The sequence below is a fragment of the Pan paniscus genome, chromosome 1 (assembly GCF_029289425.2).
Source record: "Pan paniscus chromosome 1, NHGRI_mPanPan1-v2.0_pri, whole genome shotgun sequence".
Classification (NCBI taxonomy): domain Eukaryota; kingdom Metazoa; phylum Chordata; class Mammalia; order Primates; family Hominidae; genus Pan; species Pan paniscus.
This window is the reverse complement of record NC_073249.2, coordinates 81,325,874-81,350,726: the sequence shown is the minus strand read 5'-3', so window position 1 is coordinate 81,350,726 and position 24,853 is coordinate 81,325,874. Positions and strand designations below refer to the sequence as shown.

Below are 24,853 nucleotides of genomic sequence, written 5' to 3'. Positions count from 1 at the left end.
AGAAATAAATGTCTGTTGTGTAACCCACCCACTCTATGGTACTTTGTTATAGTAGCTAGGACAGACTGAGACACACAGATAATCTAAACATGGCTCTGGGCGTGTCACTGCACCCCGTGAAGATCAGGCCCCAACCTAGCTTCCCAGGCTCATTTTTCCTCCACATGCACCCCTTGATCTAATCTAATTGTATTGCACGTGTACACCCAGACATCCTGCTCATGACCTCCTTTCTGGCTGTCATGCATAAGCATGATACATATTCACCAAAACCACTGACAAAAATGTCAAACCTCAGCCCTGTGGCTCAACATTAGGGACTTACAAGATGAAGCCAATCTACTTATCAACAGTCTTTAAGCAAAGATGATTTAGCCAATTGTTTATATAGAGAATGGTTGAACATTGCAGCCCATGTTTCTCCATTCTGCCTCCTGGGATATTGTTAGTGGTCCATTTGAAACTTTGGAGTAGGTCAGACATGCTGCACCTCCACATTTCCCTAATCATCACATCCAGCTTCTCAGAGCAAAAAGGGAGGAGACATTGTCAGGTTCTGATCTTCATGAGGCCATGCTGGCTCCTGGGGATTACTGCTGCCTCTTCTAAAGGTTCAGAAGATTTCTTATTAAGCCACTCCAAATTTGTGAATTTTTTTGCTCCCTTTTTGAAAAATTGAAACTATCTGTGTTGATTGTTTGTTGATATCCATAAGGTGACAGATGGAGGTTGCAGGCCATGTGCCTGGGGTGCACTTGAAATGGGTCTGTGGTCTTTGTAGGCATTTGCTGTGGGGAGGACTTAGTTCTCCTGCTTTCCCTCTGTTCCATGACCCTGAACTAAGGCCCACTGCCCCTTCTAATGCTGCAGCCACCAGCTGCACATAGTAGGGTGGTAGGCAGAATAACACTCCTGAAAGATGTGCATGTTCTAATCCCTGGAACATGTGAACAGGTTGTCTTACAGGGCAAAAGGGCTTTGCATATATGATTATATTAAAGATTTGAGATGGGGAGATTATCCTAGATTATCTGGGTGGGCACAGTGCAATTACATAGGTCCTTAAAAGAGTTAAAAAAGGATTTGAGGATGGAGGAAGGAACTATGAGTCAAGGATGCAGGCAGCATCTGGAAGCTGGAAAAGACAAGGGAGCAGATTCCCCATAGAGCCTTCAGAAAGAACATAGCCCTGCTGACACCTTGATTTTAGCCCCGTGAAATCCATTTCAGACTGCTGATCTCCATAACTGTGAAATAATAAATCTGTGTTGTTTTAAGCCACCAGATTTGTGGTGATTTATTATCACAGCAATAGGAAACGAATACAGTAGGTAACCAACAGACATTTTAAATTCTTGAGGTTTGAAAAAGGCCTTAATACCTGTCTACTGTGATCCTTATCCTGAATTCCCCTTTTTATGACTTCTGTCAAAGGGGAAGCCTGTGGTGGGAATTGGGATTGATAGAGTTCAGTAGATTTTAACATATTCAAAGAGTTGTGCAACCATCACCACAATTGATTTGGGAACATTTCATCATTCCAAAAGGAAATCTACCTATTAGCAGTCATTCTCTAATCCCTCTCACCCCCAATTCCTGGCAACGATTAATCTACTTTCTGTCTCTATAGATTGATCTATTCTAGACATTTTACATGCATGGAATCATACTGTATGTGGCATTTTATGTCAGGCTTCTTTCACTTGGTATAATATTTTCAGGGTTCATCCATGTTGCAGCATGCATCAGAACTTCATTCCTTTCTATTGCTGAGTAATATTCCATTGCATGGATAGGACCACATTTTGTTTAACAATTCATCAGTTGATGGACATTTGGGTTGTTCACACTTTTGGCTTTTATGAATGATGCTGCTATGAATAATTGTATGCAAACTTTTGTGTGGATATATACTTTCATTTCTCTTGGCTGTATACCTAGGAGTGGAATATCTAGGTCATCTGGTGACTTTATGTTTAAACCTTTGGGGAGCTACTAGTCTGTTTTCCAAAGGAGCTGCACCATTTTCTTATACCTTCCCACAAGCAATGCATAAGAAACCATCATCCATAGGAATTCTTGCTGGCCTCTGAAAGTTATGTAAAGGACACAAAATGCAAAATGTGGATAAGAAAGAGTGGCCTGGATGTTTTCAGAAGTAAAACAGCATCAAAAGAAACTTGGGTGACCAGTTGGCCTGGAAACTCTTGAATGATACCTGGATTTTTTTTTTTTCTTTCTGAGAAACAGTTCATACTGGCTAAAATCTATCGGCAAATGGCTGCAATAAATTATTTTGATGATTTTAGTCTGTTTGGTTTCTTTGCATTTCATTTGATTAGTTTTTGAGAAATTCTGATGACTAATGCCTCTGAAGAGCTTCTTGAACCACAACACAATGGGGCAGGACTAAGTGCTCCATATGAATAAATACATGCTATTATTCTTAGTTAAAAATAACATCATTTCAAGTTGAAAAGCATTGTGCATTTTGGAATTTTCATTAGTTTGTTAGGGTTGACATAATAAAGTACCACAGACAAGGTGGCTTAAACAACAGAAATGTATTCTCTCATGATTCTGATGGCTGAAAGAGAGCTGAATCAAGGTATTGGCAGGTGTTGTTTCCTCGGAGGCCTCTCTCCATCGTATAAGATGGCTTATAGGTGGCCATCTTCACCACCTATGGGTATGTCTTCACATGGACTTCCCTCTATGTGTATCTGTGTCTTAATCTGCTCTTGTAAGGATATCAGTCATGAGGGCCCACCTTGATAACTTCATTTACCTTAGTTACCTCTTTTTTTGTTTTTTCTTTCTGAGACAGAGTCTCACTCCATCACCCAGGCTGCTGTGCAGTGGCACCATTTCGGCTCACTGCAACCTCCTCCTCCTGGGTTCAAGTGATTCTCTTGCCTCAGCATCCTGAGTAGCTGAGATTACAGGTGTGTGACACCATGCCCGGCTAATTTTTGTATTTTTAGTAGAGACGGGGTTTTGCCATGTTGGTCAGGCTGGTCTCGAACCCCTGACCTTGTGATCTGCCTGCCTCGGCCTCCCAAAGTGCCTACCTTAGTTACCTCTTTAAAGACCTTATCTCCATATACTGGGGGTTAGGACTTCAACATAGGAATTTTTGGGGGATACAATTCAGCCCAAGACAAAGTTCAGTATCATAAAATCATACTTACTATACCAAAGGGGTCTGGGCTAGCGGAGAAAACAGACTTTAAAAATCTATATTATTTTTACTGTGTGTCTTTAGGTAAAAGCATAAGCCTCAAGTCCTTATTAAACATGGAAAGATGTTTATTCTTGGTGCAAGAATGAAGGGTACTGTGCGACTTAGAGCAGACTCGAGAAAAGGTTAAGTGGATGCATTCTTAATTGTTCTTCTACCTTCCCCTACGTTTCCCCCTCACTCATCACAGTTAGGTATCAATATCTTCTTGCTGTAACCCTTCCATTAAAACCTGTTCTCACTATCTGCAACTTATTCACACTATAATATGAATGTCTGACAACCACTTCAGGAGTTTTTTTCTGCTTAATGTTTTATTTTTCCAGAGACCCAAGCCTTAAGCCAAAGGAATCATGCCTTAAAGGAATTTCAGAGATCAGTTAGGGGATGAAGAAAGTATTTCCTGAAATCCTTTTCAGTACCCTGGATATCACCCCACCCAGATAATTGCTTACCCTTTTACAATGTCAGCCTTGATGATAACTCAGACGAAAGATGTACTTAATTAAAAATAAAGCCCAACACCAGAGAAAGATGTCTTGTAGACAAATTTTCTAGCCCTAGTATTACCCACCTGTGTTGCTAATGATGGTATACTTTTTAATGTGAGTCAACACGTGCTGGCTCCCATTTTCAGTGTTCCTAGATTTTTATCTGCCTGCCTTATTTTCAGAGGAACTGGCCTAACATCTCATGAGTGTTGATACTATTAGAACTGGCCAATATTTGAGTTGGTTGGGGGGTGGGGTCGGCCTGGGAGGCTGGCTTTCCTGTTGGTCTCTAGCCTGCAGAACTGTTGTTGTCAATCATGTAGAATGAAAACTCCAACTTTAATGGTGCTCATTACATCACTCACCGTCTGAAGAGCATGCACACTGTAAGTTACCACAAGAAATGATAGCCGAGGATGGAAGCCTGAATATATTTGATCTTCATGATTTCAGTGTCTGGAGTGATGACTAGATATCTTTGTACCACTTTCCTTTCTAGTGGCTGAAAAGGTGTCTGATTCAACAGAAAAGTCCTTCAAAGTCTATACAAAAGAATTTGTCTCAGAGCTTCTTGATTATGTAAAGGCCTCTTTAGCTTTGAAATGAGAAAATAATCGGAATCTTCCTATTACATTCTGGGAAACATACTCAGAGACATAACAATTCAGGAGGAAAAAAGGACAAAATGCCTTCCCGTCTCACCAAAATTGAATTAAATAAGTGGAGCCTGGAAAAGGGCAGGCTTTATGTAGAAGTGATTTCCCCCTAGATCTAGAGATGAACTGATAGCCAAAGGTTGCGATTCATTTGATTAAAGCCTAAACTTCCATCTTTTATGTTATGAGTCTCTTTGAGATTTATAGTCCTCATTTATAAAAATGGGATTAATATTTTTACTTGTTAGTGTTACAACAAAATAAGATAATATAAGGTTTGTAAAGCACCAAGCACACAAATATTAGATTACTTTTCCTTGCCTTGGTAGCAAAACTCTCTAAAAAACCCACTTATTATGAACATGTTGAATTTGTTTGAAAAGTAGAAAGAGAATAGTAAGATGAACACAACTTAAGATGAACACACCTAGATTTAACAATTGTTAACATTTTACCATATTTACTTAATCTCTTTTTAGTTATTTTCTGAAGAATTTGAAGTAAATTACAGACATAACTTTATTTTAACTTGAAATATTTAACATGTGCCTTGAAAAATGAACATATTCCCCTATACCTACAGTATCACTTTAGTCTAACAAAACTAATAATAATTTCTCAACATCAGCTGATACTTAGTCTATATTGAAAATTTTCAGTGGTTTCCAAATGTCTTTCAAAGCTGATTTATTCAAGCAAGATCCTGATATGAGCATCTTATCAGGGAACTCTATTTTATCTCATTGCTGCCCACTAAGGGGGGCAACCTTGTTCTGTTGTTTACTAGTCAGCAGATCTGAAATTCCTCCGTAAGTCAGGCTAGGAACATACTTTAAGCTAACTCAACACACAAACTTAAAAAGATAAATTGTGCACAACAGCAAATGACTCATGTTTTCAGAGACTGTTTGAAGACTTGAAGTTGTGGTCTTCCTTTTGGTACATCTCAGCGTGCATGCATAGGTGCTTGAATGACAGGAAGATGATTAGTGATAGTGGGTTTGGGGTGATGCAAACAGGAAGAAAAACTCATTTACATGGGGAATCTAAAATAATCAAATTTACAGAAGCAGAAAGTAAAGTGGAAGTAGGAAGGGAAACTAAAATTCGGGGATCCCAGTGGAGGAGGTGGCTTTGCATGAGGATGGAATGGACTCATTGGTACCCCACATAGGTTTAACTTACCACGTATCATGGCTCAGTGGAAAGGCACAGATCTGGGTCCAGATCCCAGCTCCACTCTTCTAGCTGCATGACCTTGGGAAAATTACTATACATTTCATACTTTAGTTTTGTTTTTTCTTCTGTGTTGTGCTAATACTTTTGTCTACTTTTCATAGATGTTGAAGAGATTATAGCAGGTGAACATAGAATTCTAGTTATATAGTAACCACACATAAAAAGTATCTATCTATCTATTTATCTATCTATCATCTATCTTTATTATTATTATTATTACAATACTTTACCTCCTATGGTGGTTGGTGCTTCCAGCTCTATTGATGAATGCATCCCACACACAATTGTGCTCAAAATGTCATGACCTAAAGTGAAATAAATACAGGAGACATAGAAACTTATCATAGGATAGGGGTTTTTTGTCATATTTCAAGCAAAGCAGTTCTCCCCTGATCCCTGTCCATCTCCTAACCCTCTTGGTCCATATGGAGGTACTGCAGCTCAAGGTCACAAGGCTATCCATGGCTGAAGCCTCTCTCTAACTCCCAGATGCCAAGACCTTGCAAAGCTCTGTCTCCTGCTGGCCCTACTTCCCAAGGTCAGTCCTGGACCTAGCCTGGTGGCCAGAGGGTCTTATAAGCACCCTCAGCTCAGCTCCAAAGAGAAAACTATCTCTCCCAACTACCTTGGTGGCCAAATTATCCTTTTCTAAAGCAGCTTTATTCCTATAGAATTTAGAAAGCAAAATACTTTTGTTTTCCCAGGAGAGAGGTTTTCACAACAGTGTTTGGCAGGTACTTGTCATTGCTCAAGGGTTGCTAGGAGACAAACGAAGGCTGGCTTAAGACAGTTGCAAAGCATGGAATTCTACTCTCTAGAACTGCAGTCTTGATTTCAAATTTTAGCTTCCATCTGAATCACCTGGGGGTAGTTAAGATTCAGGTTCCTGGGTCTCTGGGTCTGGGATAGCTTGTGTTTCTAATAAACCTTCTAGTATAGATGACCCAGGGATCAGGATCACACTTGGAGAAACATGGAAGCAAGTCAAGTTGCCTAACAGTGAGTCTGTGGAAGTACCTCTCTGGCAATTGGTTTTCAGTGAATTGATTAAGAGCTGGGAAACATTTTCCTAAAGAAAATAGGGTCTTTTCAGCATGATTTCAGGAATATAGATCTCCACAGTCATTTATCAGTGCTGGAGTGGTGTTCTGGATTCTTTGCCTTTATTATCAAAAGCTTCTGTAGCCTGTTATCATTGACCTGATCATTGACCAGGTAGCCAGGAGAGGGAAGGAGGAGCTTTCTAGGCCACGGAACGTCATGTGAAAGGCCTGTGACGGGAAACATATGAAGAGCTGAAGGATCTGAAAGGTATTCAGCAGGTAAATTAATATGATTTGGTGCTAGATTGGCTTTGGGAAATAGCATGGAAAAGATGATGCCCATGATGGGTTCTGGTTTCTGCTTATCCACCTGGTTGGTATCATTCAGGAAGTTAGGAAACACTAGGAGAAGAGTCTTGTCTTTTTTTATTGTTTCTTTGTCTGGAGGGTTGGGAGATGGAAATGAGGATTTGGTTTTGGACCTGATTAATCTGAGATGCTTTTGAGATATCTAACAGAGATGATAAGTAGGCAGCTGGGCTGATGGGCATGGGGCTGGAAGGCATCTGGGTTCGACACAGAAAACTATGGGTCATGTGGGAATTGGTGGTTATGGAAGCTGTGGGTATGGGTGAAAATTTCCAGGGATAGTGTAGAGGGAGAATCATTGAGTTCTAATGATTGACCCTGAGGAATCTTAACAAGTAAAGTACAGGGAGAAGGGGAGGAGCCAGCAAAAGGAAGCCTGAGGGAAGCTAATTTTTCTCAAGTGAAAAGTTTAGGCATTAAAAGTCAACTGGAGGGGCCGGGCACAGTGGCTTATGCCTATAATGCCAGCACTTTGGGAGGCAGAGGCGGGAGGATCGCTTGAGGCCAGGAGTTTGAGACCAGTCTGGGCAACATAGCAAGACCTCATCTCTATTAAAAAAATTAACTGGAAGAAACCAGTTGTTAGAAGGAGGTTGAATGTACTAGAGAGAGAAAGATTCCACATGAGATGTATGTAGAAAGGCAGGAAGGATGGGACCTACAGCCCTGTGTTCCAAAGGGGTTATGGTGACACTGTCACAAAATCTTTTGCTGAATATCTGTCAGGACACAGGTATTCTGAGAGTGTCACAGGGTTTTTGATCTCTGAAGGGCTAGTGTGCTTTGGCTTTGGCTTTCACGTTGACTCCTCTGCCTGGGGAAGAGAAGTCTCTATGTACATGCAAGAGCTGTGCATTTTTACAGAGACTTAGGACTGAGAAGGGTTTCTGTGTGGGAAAGTTTATCTCCAACATTGCCTTCAACCAGGCTGGTCATGCAGTGTCCATAGTGCTCTGTGCCCTGACTTGGCTTCAAAAGGAATGGCCTGGAGAGACCGATACTTGTTTATTCTTTTCTATTTTCCTCTACTGAATTATGCAGCCATACAGGATTCCTATTATAAATTCCATGAATCAGCTCTTCCTAATGAAAGATTTTTGCATTTTGGGGCAATTTTTGTGGAAATATTTTGCAAAATGTGAAGTGACAGCTGCCTCTTGTCAGACACCCTGATTCCAGCTGCACTAGCAATTTGGGTTCCAGAAAGTTCTCAGACAGGAAGGAGTCATGCTATAGACACAAAACAACCCATACATTTAATTCCACTGGAACTGCATTTAGATCCCACGGTCATGCTAGAGAAAGTTTGTAATTCTGGAATGGTTGCTGAGAAAGACTGTTTCCAGATTTTTACGCATCTATTTGTAATTTCTTGGTACCGATGATCAGTTTAATGAATGTCAACTGAGCACTTTGTCCGAGTCCCTGGGTGGGAGACAGATGAACAAGGCATGGTCCATGTTACCAGAGTGCTGGGGATAGATGGATTCACAGACACAAAGTCATCATCTCTGCAATACAGAGGAAACAAAATGAAATGAAACAGTAACACAGAAGCAGAGAAGGTGAGGGAGGTGATGGAATGTGTTTGTGTGTGTGTGTGTGTGTGTGTGTGTGTATTTAAGGGTGACACTGGCAGAGCTAGGACAAAGGCTGGAACTGGAAAATGCTCATAGAGCAGATGACAATCAAGTTGGATCTTGAAACATGGGTGGGAGTTTGAGAGGCAAAGATGGAGGGTGAAGTGGGGAAGCCAAAGTCAAACACAAGGTCTGTTTGGTTATATTTGCCGAGCAGAGCTGTTACCTTGGACCTCTCTAGTCCACACACCTTTGATGAATTCCCACCACTTGCAAAATAAAGCCTAACCCTACAGCCAGTTTGGAGTAGGGAATGTCTGGCCATGCAGTTGATCTTCATTTTGCAGGTAGTGGAGAGTTATTGAAGGAGTTTGGCCTGGAGAGGTTCGAGGTAACAGCTCTGCTTAGCAAGGTCACCAAGGGGAGAAGCAGAGGAGTGAGTTGCGGGGCAGAGAGGCCTGTTGGGGGGCTGTGGCAAAATCCTAGGTGAGAATCCATGAACAAGAATGAGAATAGGAACAATGGGACTGAAAAAAAAAAGATGGCAGCTATGAGGAAGGACATAGAAAGGAAAGGGTGAAGTCAACAATGAATTGGAATCAACAGACGTATTTACTCAGTAGAGACAGTTAATGTTTCTCCCCTACCCCTAATATTTCCTCTCTTCCTCTTCTTTTGTTATGGAAATACTAGCTAGGTACGTGGTTACTCAGGATAAAGACTACATTTTTTTCCAGCCTCCTTGCAGCAAGGGGTCTCTAGGTATCAAGTTTTGGCTAACAGGATGCAATGGGACAGTTTCTGCGTGCTCTCTGTTCCTTCTCCCCCTACCCCCATTTCAATTCTTGGATGTGGCTGGGATGGTTGAAGCCCCTTCCAGTCATTAACAAGGGCTCTGCAGGACTGGTCAACAAAAGAGAAGGAGTCTTTGTGCCTGACACCATGGACCAGCCTGGTAAGCAACCCAGACTTTTATGGGAGGAAGTAATAACTACGGTCTTCGTTAAGCTACTGTTATTTTGGGTTTTCAGTCACTTACAGGTAAACCTAATTTGAGCTGATATAAACGGTGACTGATTTTGGCTTCTGCTGACAAACCCAGAGACTAAAGGTAGGAGCCTGGGCCCCAAGAGAGGGGATGTTGGAAGGAACATCCCATTCAGGAGAGCAGGGCAGGTTCTGAGCACAAGGTAGCAGGCTAATGCTAAGAAGAAAGATGATCAGGAAGAACCTCTGCCCATGTGCTGTCTTTCGGCCCTGGTAGAGTTTGTCACATGCTAGAGTCCTTAGTTAGCAATGTCTTAGGAAGTGAAGGGGGATGCCAGTGTCCAGGCTTGGCTTTACAGAGAACAGGATGAGCAGCTTGGGCAGCCAGGAGAAGCTGTTACGAGTTGGCCAGGGATAAAGGACAGAGAGGGGGTATCTGGAAGAGGCATAAGAGACATCTTGGACAACATAAGCACTTCTGGGCATCCTTAGATGTATTTGGGAGGGTACTGATAATTTTGTCTTGCATAATGGGGGAGCTCAGATGGTCATCTTCCAAATATCAAAGGGGACAATTTGCATTTGGCCTTAGGTTAGAGGTTGGCCTACGTGACCTCTAAAGCTATTTTCAAGTCTGAGAATCTATGATTCCATAAAACAATTAAATCACTAGCTTGATTTCCTAGTAGACATCATTCTTGTTTCCCCTCAGCTGACTCTAGGCTAGAATCTTTTCTGCCAAGAGTAATGTGTTCAGATGGTGTGCATGTACTGGCCGGTGGGGCTAGGATAGTAACATTGTGATTGGGTTTTCAGTCCACTAAGGTCCTGCTAGTGCTGACCCTGAAATGGGACCAGACTTGAGAATCACCTGGGAGGAGGGCCAGGATGCGGATGGAAATGGAAGTCCTGGAAAGGAACACTGGGGTGAGTGCCAGGCCATACGATACTTATTTTTAGAAGGTGTAATGATCAAAAACAAATTTTTGAGCAGGAAGCATTCCAGGACTGGATCTGGGGGCTGGGATCCCAGGAGAAGGGAAGCCAAAGGGACAGGTAAGGTCCAATCTGATGTGGCTGGTGGCAGAGAGGGTGGCTTCACTTGGGGAAGCCTCTGTCTGTTTATTTTTTAATGTGCAGAAATGCTGAATGAGAGAGATATGATTTAAACTAGGGAATTGGAACTAGTTGCAGAAACTCCATTTACATGTCAACCAGTACCAGGGGGCACTGTGGAATGTGCAATGATGTGCCTTTTGCTTAATCTGTGCATATATTGTATCCTGAGACTTTCTGACACTGTAGAGTATGCTTTCTTACGGAGAACTGAGTAGGCAGCTGGGGAGGAAGTTCCTGATTCCGGAAGCAAAGCTTCTGAAAGAGAAATGCCTGCTGCCCTGGGTGGCAGCTCTGGAAAGTTAGCCAAGTGGTGGCAAAACCAGGAGGGAGATTTCATCATGAGGACCAGATCCGGGTATATTTTATCTCCAAATTAATTAATTTATTCTTTTGTCATCTTATACCATCTATATATATATATCATTCATATACATCTTATATTTATTTTATTTACCATCACATAGCACTAAATCCTATATACTGCTTGGCACAAAATTGAGTCTGTCTATCTACCTATCTATCTATCATCTATCTGTTTTTTGGAGGGAGCTTAGTTGATCACTTTTTTTATTTTTTTGGGACAGAGTCTCATTATATCGCCAGGCTGGAGTGGAGTGGCACGATCTTGGCTCACTGCAAGCTCCGTCTCCCGGGTTCACGCCATTCTCCTGCCTCAGCCATCCGAGTAGCTGGGATTACAGGCACGTGCCACCGTGCCCAGCTAATTTTTGTATTTTTAGTAGAGACAGGGTTTCATCATGTTGGCCAGGATGGTCTCGATCTCCTGACCTTGTGATCTGCCTGCCTCGGCCTCCCAAAGTGCTGGGATTACAGGCGTGAGCCACCGCGTCCGGCCTAGTTGATCACCTTTTAAAGATCGTGAGAGGCATTTTATATTCTGCTCCAGGTTGGGTTAGATGATCTGTAAGGACATCTATCAATTGATCACTGCTCCCCCTCATCATCTATGTCTAAAGTGTTTTTAGAAATAATCCCTTCAGCAAATGCTTATTCTGTTGCCTCCTCAGTATATTAACCCTTTGGGACAACTTGCCCAGAAAAACATTTCCAGCCATATCTTACTCAGTAAACAGAGGGTTATGTTCTACGGATAGAACACTGTGAGCCCAGGCAGCTCTGCAATTGCAAAGAAAAAAGCCCTAGTCCAGAATTATTTTTGGAATGCAAGAGAGGCCAAATACATTGCTGTACTATATCAGAAAAATGAAAAGTGGAGAGGGAGGGACACTATGGAAAAGGCAATGAGCATAAGAATGAATTTCAGGGAAGCAAATCAGCATACAAATGGTGAGAGGCAGCCCCACTGGAATCCTTCATCCTGACAGGTCCCAAGGCACAAGCTGGGCACCTTCTTGAGGAATGAATCATTTCAGCCTGCAGTGGGGGGAGCTGGACAGCCAAGATCTGCAAGAGACAGATGCTTCTCTGCAAGTGAAGAGTGAGGGCACTGCAGCCAAGTGTCCCCGGAGCACAGTGTGGCTTTGCAGAGGGGAGAAAAGGGCAGGAGGCAGCACTGAAGGACCCTTTCCCTGGGAACAGGCACTTCCACCCATCTGCTCCCCGAGGTCTCTGAGCATCCCTCAGGGGCTCAGTGGACTGGTGTGAACTCAACTCTCTGTATTTTCTTGTGGTAGCCTTGAGGTCTCATGCCTTTTGGACTCGTGGGAGGCAGTTTGAAGTTGGAAAAGCATTTTTTTTTTTTTTAAATGAGATCAACTCAGTTTGAATGCTGGCTCTGCCTCTTAGATGTAAGATCTTGGACTAGCTACTTAACCTGTGTAGGCCTCAATTTCCTTGTCTGGAACGTTGGGATATCTCCTAAGACAGTTACAGAGACTAATTAGTAATAAACAACAATACTTTTAGTGTTTTTGATCTATAGAGGATTCTCAGTAAATGTTAATCCTCTTCCCCTGGGACCATGTTTTAGACCTGGCACCTGTGGAATTTGTATGATTTTGTAATTAATGGCTACCCCACCTAAGATGGCACCAGCAATATGCCCAATGTCACCGGACCCAGGTGAAAATTGACCAGCTGAGAATGCTTCACAGCCTTCACCAGAGAGGGGACAGAGCCACCCGCTTAGGAATCCCTGACCAGACAATACCAGCTATTTAGAAAATGCCCACCCTGTGCCCTGCTCTGTGCCAGGGACAGTGAAGTAAGTATACATAGCTATTTAGAAGAAGAATTCTGCCCTGAAGGCTTTATAATCTGGATGGGAGAGGAACTCTGAAACTTGATAGATTAGAAGCTCTGAAACTTAGAAACAGACGTACAACCCCAGACATGGTCTACATTGTAGAGTACATGAGGGACTATGACGTTCTGGCCAAGAAATTCTCTTTTAATGCAGCAAAAGATGGCAGTGTCCCTAGGGCTGAAGCATCTCATGCTGAATTAAACAGATTGAGAAGGACTGATAAAAACAAATAAGAGCTAGTATTTCTTTAAGGGGTTTTTTGTTTTGTGTGTGTGTGTGTGTGTGTGTGTGTGTGCCAGGCCTTGTACTAGTCACTGTACTCATTCATCTTTATTGCAGCCTGACAAGGATAAGTAATATTAACCACAGTTTAGAGGTGCAGAGCTGGATGCTCTGGGAGGCAACCCAGCGTCACACAGGAAGGGCCAAGATTCAAACCTAGATCTTTCTGACCCTAAAACTCGATGTTCCTTTGACTATGATGTGCTGTCTCTCACAGGATTAGGCAGCACATCCCTAAGAACTGCTGAGTAGGTAGCATTTCCCCTAAGAACTTTCAGACATTCCTTTGGAGTGAGGACACCCAACCCTGGTAGAAATATGGCAAGTGGCTCATTACAGCATCACAGGTAGAGGGAGGGAGTTAGGAAGGTTGAGTTGAAAGCACCCCTACCAGTCTGCTCCTCTCTGCAGAGTGCAAACGCTCCCCACCACAGCCAGCTCTGGGTCACTTCCTTGGCTCTGAGGGGCAGAGGCTGCCTGGCAGGTGCTCTTACCTCTCCTGGGTCTCCAGAATGAGGTCCTTTCCTCAGGGAAGGACTATTGCAGCCAGGTGAGATAAATGGAAAAGGGGAGCACCTTAGTCCCGGGTCCTTGTTCTAAGTCTTCCCTTTCCTGACTGGTCACTGAACCATCCAGGCCTGAAAACTGGGTTAATTTTACCATCTCCTTCCCAGGGTTTTGAGGGAGTAAGATAAAGTCCTAGAGTGAGAGAGCTCTGTAAAGTGCTGCATCCATGCCGGGTAACATTTGACCATTTGACACATAGCACTGTGGTGGGTGAGGGGTAGCTTTTTTTTTTTTTTTCTTAAAGTGTAGGTTCTTAAATTCTCACTGAAAATAGACTCGAAACTACATTCTTGGTCGAGTACGAGAGAAAGGCCTGACTGTTGTCTGCGGAAGCCATGAAACTTCTTTCAGGGAGCTGTTGGCTGCAAGGAGAGCCTCAGCTGAGGACAGTGTCTGAGAGAATAACCTCCTCAGGCCCCGCGGAGGGACTGCTGCCTGCGGGTCAAAGCCAGCCATTGCTCAGAGCAGCGTGGGCGGCCGGGAGGGCCCACACAGCACTTGACTGCTGCGCTGCAGCCATCATTCCCAGCAGGGCATCTTCTCACTCCACTTGTCTGGCATCGGCAGGGCTGCACAGAAGCCCAAAGATTGAGCCAACTGGGGTGGCAGAGAGGAGCAGTAAGAACGGAATGAAAAAAAAAAAAGAAAGAAAAAAACAACCTCCAGCTAAATGCTATCCTACCATGAAATATCAGACTTTTCTCTCAAACCCTCGGTTCCCCTTTCACCAATCCCAAGCAAAATAATGGATGAGTCTGATTCTGTAGCTACAGCAGACACATGGTCTGGAAATGGGGGCTGTTACCTCCATTTCAGCCCTGGGTATCTGGAGGGTGGGGAGGGAGGCCGTGGACTAGATCACTCGGCTGGTCCTGTCCTTTACTCGGGGTGGAGTTTCTATCCGGGGTCTGGGTTGTCCCTGCCTTGGTTAGTCCTGGAGAACTGCAGCCTCCTCAGTCTTGCTGCAGATGTCAGGAGCATATTTTATAAAGATTGGATTCTCTTGCTTTGATCTCCTTGGGAGGGAGGATTGGTGGCCCCAAATCTGAGGATACTTCTCCTTTCAGAACTTGAAATCTGAAGGGGTCAGAGGAGTTCCAGGGTATTCCATAAGGATTTGGATGGGCTTTGGGCTTCCGTTCCAGCAATTAACCAACCTAAGGAAACTGCTTAGGGTCTGGGCCTTTGCAGGAAAATCAGATTCCAGAATACGGAGGGTGAACAATCAGGACTCAGGCCACTACTCCCAATCATGAGCCTGTGGTAGTCAATGCCAGTCAACTATGATACTCTCTGAAACTGAGCCCAGTCTCCTTGGCATTAATCCCAGCACTTTGGGAGGCCGAGGCAGGTGGATCACAAGGTCACGAGTTTGAGACCAGCCTGGTCAACATGGTAAAACCCCGTCTCTACCAAAAACAAACAACAACAACAACAAAAAAACTGGTCATGGTGGCTTGTGCCTGTAATCGCAGCTACTTGGGAGGCTAAGGCAGGAGAATCATTTGAACTCAGGAGGGAGGCGGAGGTTGCAGTGAGCTAAGATGGCGCCATTGCACTCCAGCTTGGGCAACAGGGCGAGGCTCCGTCTCAAAAAAAAAAAAAAAAGAAAAAAGAAGTCTTTTCAACAGAGAACTCTCTGAAAGTGTTACCATTTGTCAGGAGCTGTCACTTGAAATTCATTTTTTCATTCAATCGTGTGACAAATATTTACTGAGCTTTTACTTGATGTCAAATACTGCAGTAAGCATTGGAATAAAATTCTGGGTAAAATCAGAGAGTATTCCTGCTCTGCATAGCATAAAGTTCAGTGGGAGAGCTCAAATATATCAACAAATGTAAAATTGCAATTGTGACAAGTATGTGTTAAGGGAGAAACATACAGTGCTCATAACCAAAAGATTTCACCTGGCTGGGGAAATCAGGGATGAAGGGATAGCTGAGCTGAGATCTGAAGGATGAGTAGGAGTTAACCAGGTTAGGTGGAGGTGTGGGTGGAGGAGCTGTGGGTGGAGGAGCACTTCAGGCACAGGGAGGAGCCTGTACACAGCCTGTGGTGGGAGGGAGGCTGCAGAGTGTGAGGGCTGAGCACAGATGAGGCTGGAGAGGCAGATGGAGCCTGTGGTCTGGGCTCTCTGAGCCAAGTTAAAGGGGTTTTGCTTTTATCCTGAGAGCAATGGGAGGTCACCAGGAAGGTTTATGTAGTGACAATGTGTGTTTTGAAAAGACCACTCTGGATAGAGTGAGTGTGCAGAATGAATTGGAGGAACTCATCAGGAATGTGGGTAGATCAAGGTTCTAGGTGACGATGTTACCTGCATGTTGTATGGTGGGTTGTGTTCAAAAGAATCTGGAAGTCACTGCTCCAGAGACTTCTAAGGAAATGGATCTGTTCTGGGGTTCTAAGCCAATAGGAAGGAACTCAGCACTGAATGGGGAGGGACTAATACCTATCAGATGATGACTGAATCATTAACTGCAGTCCTGGGGCCTTGGCCATGGGTGGCTGAAGGTTTTCCAGGATGGTTTCACATTTCTGGGCTCAGAGACAAGTAAGCACCTCAAGCATCTAAGTCAATGCTGGAGCCAGGATTTAAATCCACATCTCCCAAATCCCAGGCTTGCTACCTGCAAAAAAGAGAAGAAGACACAAGTAGACAAATTTGCTTTTTTTTTTTTTGGAGACAGACTCTTGCTCTGTCACCCAAACTGGAGTGCAGTGGTGTGATCTTGGCTCACTGCATCCTCTGCCTCCTGGGTTCAAGAGATTCTCCTGCCTCAGCCTCCCAAGTAGCTGCGATTACAGGCACGTGCCACCACACCTGGCTATTTTTTTTTTTTTTTTGTATTTTTAGTGGAGATGGGGTTTCACCATGTTAGCCAGGCTGGTCTCGAACTCCTGGCTTCAAGCTATCTGCCTGCCTTGGCCTCCCAAAGTGTTGGAATTACAGGCGTGAGCCACTGTGCCCAGCCCAAATTTGCTTTTGAGGGCTCATGACTGCCACATGGGGCCCATCCTTGCAGAACATGTTCACTGCCTAAGCTGTCATGGGTTGGCAATGACTGCATCAGGTCGAAGGCTTCTTTTTGTCTCCATGAAGTTCTTTTCCAAAGTCTTATTGGACCAGTGACAGTCTGCCCCATTTCAAGAGATTTCTAGGAATGAAGGTTCCCGAATCCTGTCTTTTCTACATTTCCTGTGTTGGGCAAAGACTTTATTAAGATGCTCCTATCCTGCATCCTTGTACCTGTGGATCAAGCTCAGGATCAGGGGCTTCTGAGAGTATTAGAGCTCAGACATTTGGGATAACGACTGTGTTCCAGGCACCCTGTATTTAGAAATCTGACAAAGAGTGATAATATGAGCTGTGGAGAGCTGGTTCCTTGGGTTGCCACAGAAACCAAATCGAGCTGAATTTAGCATTAAATTACAGGGTACTCACAGAGATGGAGTCAAACATTTGTCTACTACTGCTTTTTTCTTTTCTTTTCAAATTGAACCTTCCTGGCAAGTGGCAAAACACCTGTGAAGTTAAATGGGGGCAGCAGGTTGTGCTGTGCTAAAGGAGTGGGTGTTCTGGAAGCTTGATAAGTGGCAGGGACTTAGCTTTTCACCGAAAGCAGGATTGTTGCCCAAGCATCTCCCTCCAGGTCTAGGCTCCTTCTGAGGAAGGAGTACCTCGAGAGGATAGCACAGAGAATTGAACAGAGTCTGGAGCTATGGGTTCCAATACAGTTGTCACTAGCCACTTGTGGCCACTGAACACTTGCATTGTGACTAGTTCACACTGGGATGTGCTGTGAACATGAAACACAGGCCAGATGTCAAAGACCTTGCATGACAAGAACAATGTAAAGTGTCCATTAATTTACAAATATTGATTGCATGTTGAAATGATAACAGTTTGGATATATTGGGATAAATATGATTTGGTATTGAAATGAATTCCTCCTTTTTAAAAATTATTTGTAATATTGTTACTAGAAAATTTAGCATTATATTTGTGACTCACATTGTATTCCTATTGGACAGTCCTGGTTCAGACACTGTTGTTCTGAGGCTGGATTGATTTTCCATGAACTGAAGAAGTTGTTTAACCTTGTGATACTTCAGATTCTTGATCTGCAAGATGGCGGTATTAATGCCATCCCTAGCTTCTTCATAGACTTGTGTTGGAGATTCAATGCTGATGTGGGCTCTGTAATGCACTTTCCTAATTTCCCCTTTAAGGATGAGGTACTCACTCCCCCAGCTGTCAAAGTGTTGGCTGCTGAGGACTCAGCCAAGTCCCTCTTCAGGCATTTACTGTGGCTGAAGAGAGCCACCCATGATGAGCTGGGCTCTTTCAGATGAGTCTCTAAGATGCAAGTGGTTCATTCAGTATCAAGTACAAGCAGAGCCAGAGATCACCAGGAGCTACATGAGCAGGTGGCTCAGACCCCCACATCACCACTATTGTTTCCTCTCCCTCAGCAAGTACCCATGCCTATGGCTGCAGTGGAGGCTCCCTGATGAACAGCTGAGAGAGGAGAAAAAAGGTCAAGATGGGTCACAGATGGGTTGGCTTTGTATGTGGGTTCCAGTTTCAAAATGGACTGCTATGAACTAAAGTTCCACTTGAGGGTGTCCCTGAAAGAGAGAGATGAGAGGAAATTCTCTCAATATGCAGAGCTTTGGAAGGTAGACCTAGTCATTCTTCTGTATGGAAAGAGAAGTGGATTAAAGTACAAATATATATTGGCTCATGAGGAACAGTGAATGGCTTGGCTGGTTGGTCAGGGGCCTGGAAAGAAAAAGATCAAATGGCCGGTGTCAGGGGCTGGGGAAGAGCATGGGGATGGGCAATGGGAGTGAGAACAAAGCACTGGAGTCTATGTATTGCATGTTAATGCCACCTGACAGCAGCTATTGTGGAAGAGGCACCAGATAACCACATAGACCGAATGACTTTGCCAGTTGACATCAGCCAGTCTTAGTCTTCAGCCATTCCAGTGTCTGAGCAATGGGTATGAAGGTAGAACAGCCATGGTATTAAGGATTCAGGTGACAATGTGGTATACCCTGTAAATCAACCACCACTGTAGGGGGCTGTGCTGCAAAGGGTGGAATTCATGGGTCCTGGAATTGAGGGGTGAATGTGGGAGTGGCCCTGCTTACCATCCCTCCCAGTGACTCACGGTGGATCCTGTGCTCTCCATCCCCCCAGCAGACTCTGTGGGTCTAGAGGTGCTGGTTTCCAGAGGGAGAAGGCTTCCATCCAGGTATATGATAAGGGCCCATTATACTTTAAGCTGTCATTGCCATCTGTCTCTTCTAGCTCCTTGTACCAAGATATTCAGCAGGCAGGGAAAGGAATCTCCACACCAGCAGGAGCCATTGGCCCTGATATCAGCAGGATATCAGTGCTGCTGTTATTTAAAGAGGGCGGAAGATAATCTGTTTGGCATTCAGGGGCTACATTGGGGTGTCTCTTGGTACTCCCCTGCCCAATTTGAGGTAAATGTACAAATGTAGCAGCCATGGCCAGAGAACAGTGTGGTGACCAGGGGCTCAGTGTCCTCAGTGGTGAGGGCTCGAGTTGCCCCACCAGACATGTAGGCCAGCAGAAGCGTGGGCCAAGGGTGAGAGGACTCTGGAAAGGATAGTAGAGGAGGGGCAGCGTAAGACTCAGTGGCAGCCTCAAGATCAGAGCAGTAATGGCGATTGGTCCTATTAGTATCCCACTGAGAATTTCCCCAGGTGAAGAGAGCAGCCAGAATAACAGTGAAGTTGCTCCCAGAAAGGGCACACTTGGGCTGTGAAGCAAGTGAGCTGGTGGTGCAAAGGGTGTGCTGTCCAGGATGCTGGGGTGTGCTGCCCAGATTTCCCACACAGAACCGAGCTACTTGTCCCCTGACTGCTGGGAGTATTGATGGATGGCCAACGGCTCCCTTCTGAGTCTGTCTATAAAGATTACCCCCAGTGGTTGGTGTGGAATACAAAGGCCTGGTTCCTTTGTCTTGATTCAGGACAACCTTGTGGCACATCCCAGCTCCCGGGCTTCCTGTAGGATTCATCTTCTCCTTCTGCCCAATCTTACTCCTCTCACTCCCTTAAAGATGTTATTTCTGAGAGCACTCCCCAGTAAACATCCTGCATACAAATCTCTGTCTCAGAATACGTTTCCTCGACCACCTAACCCAAGAATGATGTCCCAGTCACTGTATGGTGCAAAGCATGCTGAACTTGGCCTTGGAAGCTCTCGGTTCTTGTCAGGGCTCTGCCCTTTCATGGGTTGTCTGGCTGGCCCAGGTTCCCCATGTATGAGTTGGGGACAGCAAGGAAGGAGTTTGGACCAGGTGATCGAAGATCCCTTCCAGCTGTGACTTTTCATATGTGTGAAATGGACAGGGAAGGATGAGTTACATGAAAAGCTGGAATGATCTTTGTGAACACTTCAGATGTCCTCTACATGTACAGAAACTAAGCATCACAAGGGTGATGTGATTTTTTTCATGGCTTCCCTGCTAGAAAGCAGCAGAGCTGAGATTTGGACCCAGACTTCAGTCTGCCACGTTGTCTGGGTATATCCCCTTCACCATCTCTGAATCTGTATCATCACTGATTAGGGGCAAGGTGCAACAGTGGGTAGGACAGAATTTGAAGGTTGTTTAGAAGGTTCTGATCAACCAGCTGCCCCTGCTGCATGTCTCTGGATTCTGTTACCCAGCAGGCAAGGCAAGCAGTCACTACACTGGCAGGGGTCATTCACCCTGAAAACAAGGAGGAAATTCTGCTATTTACTTACCTCAGATTGCTAGGATGTTATAGCCTTTGTCCTAGGGCAGTGTTTCTCAAACTTCAACATGCAAATGAATAGCTGGGATCTTGTGAAAATATAGATTCTGATTCAGGAGGTCTGGGGTAGGGCCAGAGAGCTTGTATTTCTAACATGCTTCTAGGTATGGATGCGGCTGGTCCGTTGACCACATTTTGAGTAGCCAGGGGCTAGAGTGCAGCTCGCAAACTCTGGGTGCCTCAGAAACCCCTGGGAACCTCTTAAAACTACTCATCATCATAGATTCAAATTCAATAGTATAGGATGAGCATCTCTAATTTTAACACACTCTCTAAGTAATTAAGGTAACTGCCAACACTTGACAACTATGGTTCTATAGCAGTGACCTTCACAGTTGCAGCCAACATTTGTGTTCCTGAATAAGCTGAACAGGTATCACACTACTGCTGCATGAGGAAGGAGACACAACTCTAGCCTGAATCACTGGGGACACAGGTGCTGAAATACACTGAGTGTTCAACATGGGCTAGGCACAGATGACCACAGAAAAAACCCCTGGGACTTGCCAAAATTACCCTAAGAGGGTTATAGTTTTATGAAAACAATCAAAATACAGAAATAAAATTTGTGATTACTTATAAAACTTATTTCCAAGGTAGTTGTAACCTGCATAACAAGGAGCTTTATGTCTATCTCAAGGTTGATGGGCAGTCGATGGGTTACTTGTGAGTTCCACGTGAGGCCATTTCATGGTTTTTGCAACTCTGGCAAAATTGAGATTGAGATTGTAGACTTGGGATGCAGGAGCTGAGGGTCCTGCTTAAAAACACATTGCTTCATTCCCTGAGCTTCATTCTAGGGCTTGTCCAAGATGCCAATCTAGTTGGCATCAGCATTTTATACATGGCTTTCTTAGCCCATTTAGGGTGTGAATGGGTTCTTCGGTGACATTGGGTGGAGAAAAATAGACCTACCTTCCCTAACTGTCTCCAGGTGGCTCACCTGCTAACCTGCTTCTCAGAAAGACCCCCTTTCTCACCTCCCTGCTCACTACCAGCTGCCTGGCGAATGGACGTCCTCAATGCTTGGTGAGGGAGAAGGTTCTGCTGCCTCAGCATAGGGTGGGTTGGGCATGAGAGTGAGTAATGGAATGTCCCCAAGAAATCCACCCTCCCTGCCAAATGTGCGTGCCAACTTACACCTACGGAGAGTCTGGTTGCCTTTGCTTGTTCATCAGAAGAAAATAAGATGAACCCTGAAGGGAGATGCTGTTGGCAGGACAACCACCATGGCAGGCGTGGACTTCCCACAGGGCCTCTCAGTGCTAGGGGCTGGGGAGAGCAGTGCTGTCCTCAGGCAACCGACCTAGGACCTGCTACAGAAAGCCTCCTCTACTTGCTGGATTTACAACCCCAAGCAATTACTGCAAGTTGGGATAGTACAGGAGTGCAAGAGGCCTTCAGCACAGGCAGCCTGCAAGAAGAATGGAAGGCAAAGGGGCGGATTAATGGAGCCGAAGTCAGCCAGGACAGCAGCACTGGCCCCGTTCTCTAGTGAGAGAGGTGGCCCAGATGCCTGTGGACAAAGCTCCGTGGATGGGACCTGGAAGCAGAATGGAAGGCCTGGGTTTTGCTTTATGGCCACCTTTTTTTTGAAGTGAAATGATGAGATCTCTGGACTCTTCTCTTTCTCTCCCCCTGCATCTTTTCAAGGCATCTTTCCTCCTGGTACTCCCTGGCACATCCCCCACAGTATTACTCCTTGTACTTCAGCTGAGCCCCTGCTACTTTCCTTGAAGATTTTTGTCCTTTATGTTCTATTCTCTTGTCATCAGGTTTGTTTTATGAAATAAATTACCTAATTAATTAAATAACCATCGACCATGGGCTTAATTTTTGCTATATACCACTCTGGGGATTAAATGACCTCATTTAATCCTCAAATAAGGATTTTCCTATGAGTAAACACTTTTATTCTGGCCATTTTACAGATGAGGAGGATGAGGCAGACTGGTTATGTGACGGTCTGTGGCTGTGGAGCCTCCTCTGGTGGAAATCGTGGCACTGGTTTTCCTGTCCTTAGGCTGTAAAGTTGCAGCTCCACTCTCAAGATTCTTTTTTTGGGGGTGGGATGAGAGCAAAGATAAGTAGAGTTCACAATTGAGTATTTTCTTTTGTTTCAGGAGATAATCATTCAGAAAAACCTCAGGAAACTTTGTCAATTGCAAAAACTGTTGTATTTGTTATCTCATCTGTTTGCTGGTAGTGATTAGAAATAAAACTTTTGAAATATTAAGGGCTGATGTAATTTTTTTGGGGAGGTGGTGAACAGGAAAGAAGATACTAAGTGAGAAACCAGAGAGCTTGTGTCCTTTTCAGTCATTCTCGGGGAAACAGGACCCCTAAGAGAGCAGTAGATGATGACAGCTTTAAAAAGACCAGGAGAGTGGATTTGATTTCTGAGGCCCTTGAGAAGAAATAGGGCATGGGGAGCTAAGTCCCCAGATGCTTAACTAGCAGGAAGTCCTCCAAAAGGCTGCAAGAATTAATCAGGTATTGGCCTCCTTTCAAGAGACTTGGGTTCTAATAGGGGAGCTAACATTTGAACATATACAGCTATACTACAAAGGATAATGTGGAAGAGAGAGGGGACTGTAGCTGGGATCATAGTGGGTGAGATCAGCAAAGCAGTAGTGAAGAAAACTCTGTTGCAAAATTTCTACTGCGGGCAAAGAGAAAGAAATCTGAAATGCATAAATTCGATCCAGCCTTTACTTGGCGTGGGAGAAGTCTGTGTTGGGTCTAGAACGGGCCCGCTGTGTGACCTTGAGCATGTCTCTTTACATTCAGATCCTCAGCTGAACGACAAGCCTCTAAGGCTTCCATCTGTTCTAAGCTGGAGGGGAGAAATGAAACTGTAAGAAAGGAGAAGGATGCGTAATGCAGGGCTTGTCCAGGGTTTTCCTGGGAGAGTCACTGGTTCACAGTGTGACATGGGGTATCGGTACGAATTTCATAGGTGCCATTTTCTCCCCTCGCTGTGGAGAGCGGATCTCTTTAGGCACTGAGCCGCTTAGAACATCACTGCGGTTTTCATAGAAATATGGTCTTGCAGTCCAGAGACAGGAGGTGGCGCTCTTTCTCCTGAAACAGATTGATGTCTGCAGCTTGGCTTGCAGACTGTGCGGGGGATGCAAACTGAATAAGATCTCTGCAGTCTGAAGGCATCCAAGGAGACCCGGGCAAAATGGCTGGTCAGGACTGCCTGCCAAGTATAACTATTCCCTCACTTGAAGGCGCCCTAGAGGTGCCAGCTGTGCTTGGGCTGCAGCACCAACCAAGGTGAACACACACAGCCTCCTTTCCACAATTTTACCGTTAAGTTGCTGCATTTGCAAAGGAAAATCTTCATTGTCACAAATGATGACTGTATCTGTCTGGGCTTTAGATTGTGATAGGGAAGAGCCTCTCCATCTCTGTGTATGATAAGTATACTTATCACTTATTACATGGGAAGGTGAGCGGTCCAGGGTCCTCCCTGCCATTTTAGGTGAGACAGCATCCCAGGAGAATGAAGAAAAAAAAAAAAAGGAAAAAAAAAGCAGGATCTGGGAGAATGTCTTACCTGGAGGACCTGGCTTTTACCTGGGAGATGTTGCAACTTCTCAATGAGGAAAAACCTGACATTAGCTCTCCTTTGAAGACATTAAAGAAAAGCAAAAACAAAACAAAACAAAAACAAAACAAAACAAAAACAAACGAACAAACAAGAAAACAAAACCAAACAATTTCATAATGAAGTGAAAAGATCACTGGATTGGAATTCAGGAGTCTAGTAAGGCCACTTACTGGCTGTGAGACTTAGTCAGGTCACTTACCTCTGGTCCTCAGTCTCACTTTGATTTTCAGTAGTTATTGATTACTACTGAAAATCAAAGTGAGAAAATTACTACTATTGATTCAGTAGTTATTGATTAATGTCTCTTCCAGCACCACATTACATAGCATGTATATGTGTGTGTGTGTGTGTGTGTGTGTGTGTGTGTGAGAGAGAGAGAGAGTGAAGAGAGAGAGAAGAGAGGCAGGCTATCAAATAGAATAGCTTTTGGGGGGAAATTTGTATAAGGCAAGACAGAAACATACATTATTGGGGACTGAGGAAAGCCTTTCACTTTGATTTCCATTTCAATCATTGAAGCTCATAGTGACCATGCCCAGTGAAAATGCCATGCCATTTTCTTCTTCTGGGAGCTGAGATAGATCCCTCAGAAGTA

The 24,853-nt window shown here is 44.3% G+C and overlaps 1 protein-coding gene across 7 annotated transcripts in view; it reads left to right on the top strand.

Annotated features, from left to right (window-relative positions):
* Positions 1-24,853, top strand: part of LOC100978961 (lymphotactin) — a 231,275-nt gene that overhangs the window by 64,203 nt on the left and 142,219 nt on the right. For 2 of the 7 annotated variants that reach the window (XM_034939985.2, XM_034939974.2), the window contains exon 1: positions 6,458-6,949. The exons of the other annotated variants lie outside the window; for them this stretch is intronic. The gene's annotated coding sequence lies outside the window, so the exon portion shown is untranslated. Of the gene's footprint in view, positions 1-6,457; positions 6,950-24,853 lie in introns of those variants that run through there. 7 annotated transcript variants of the gene reach the window in all.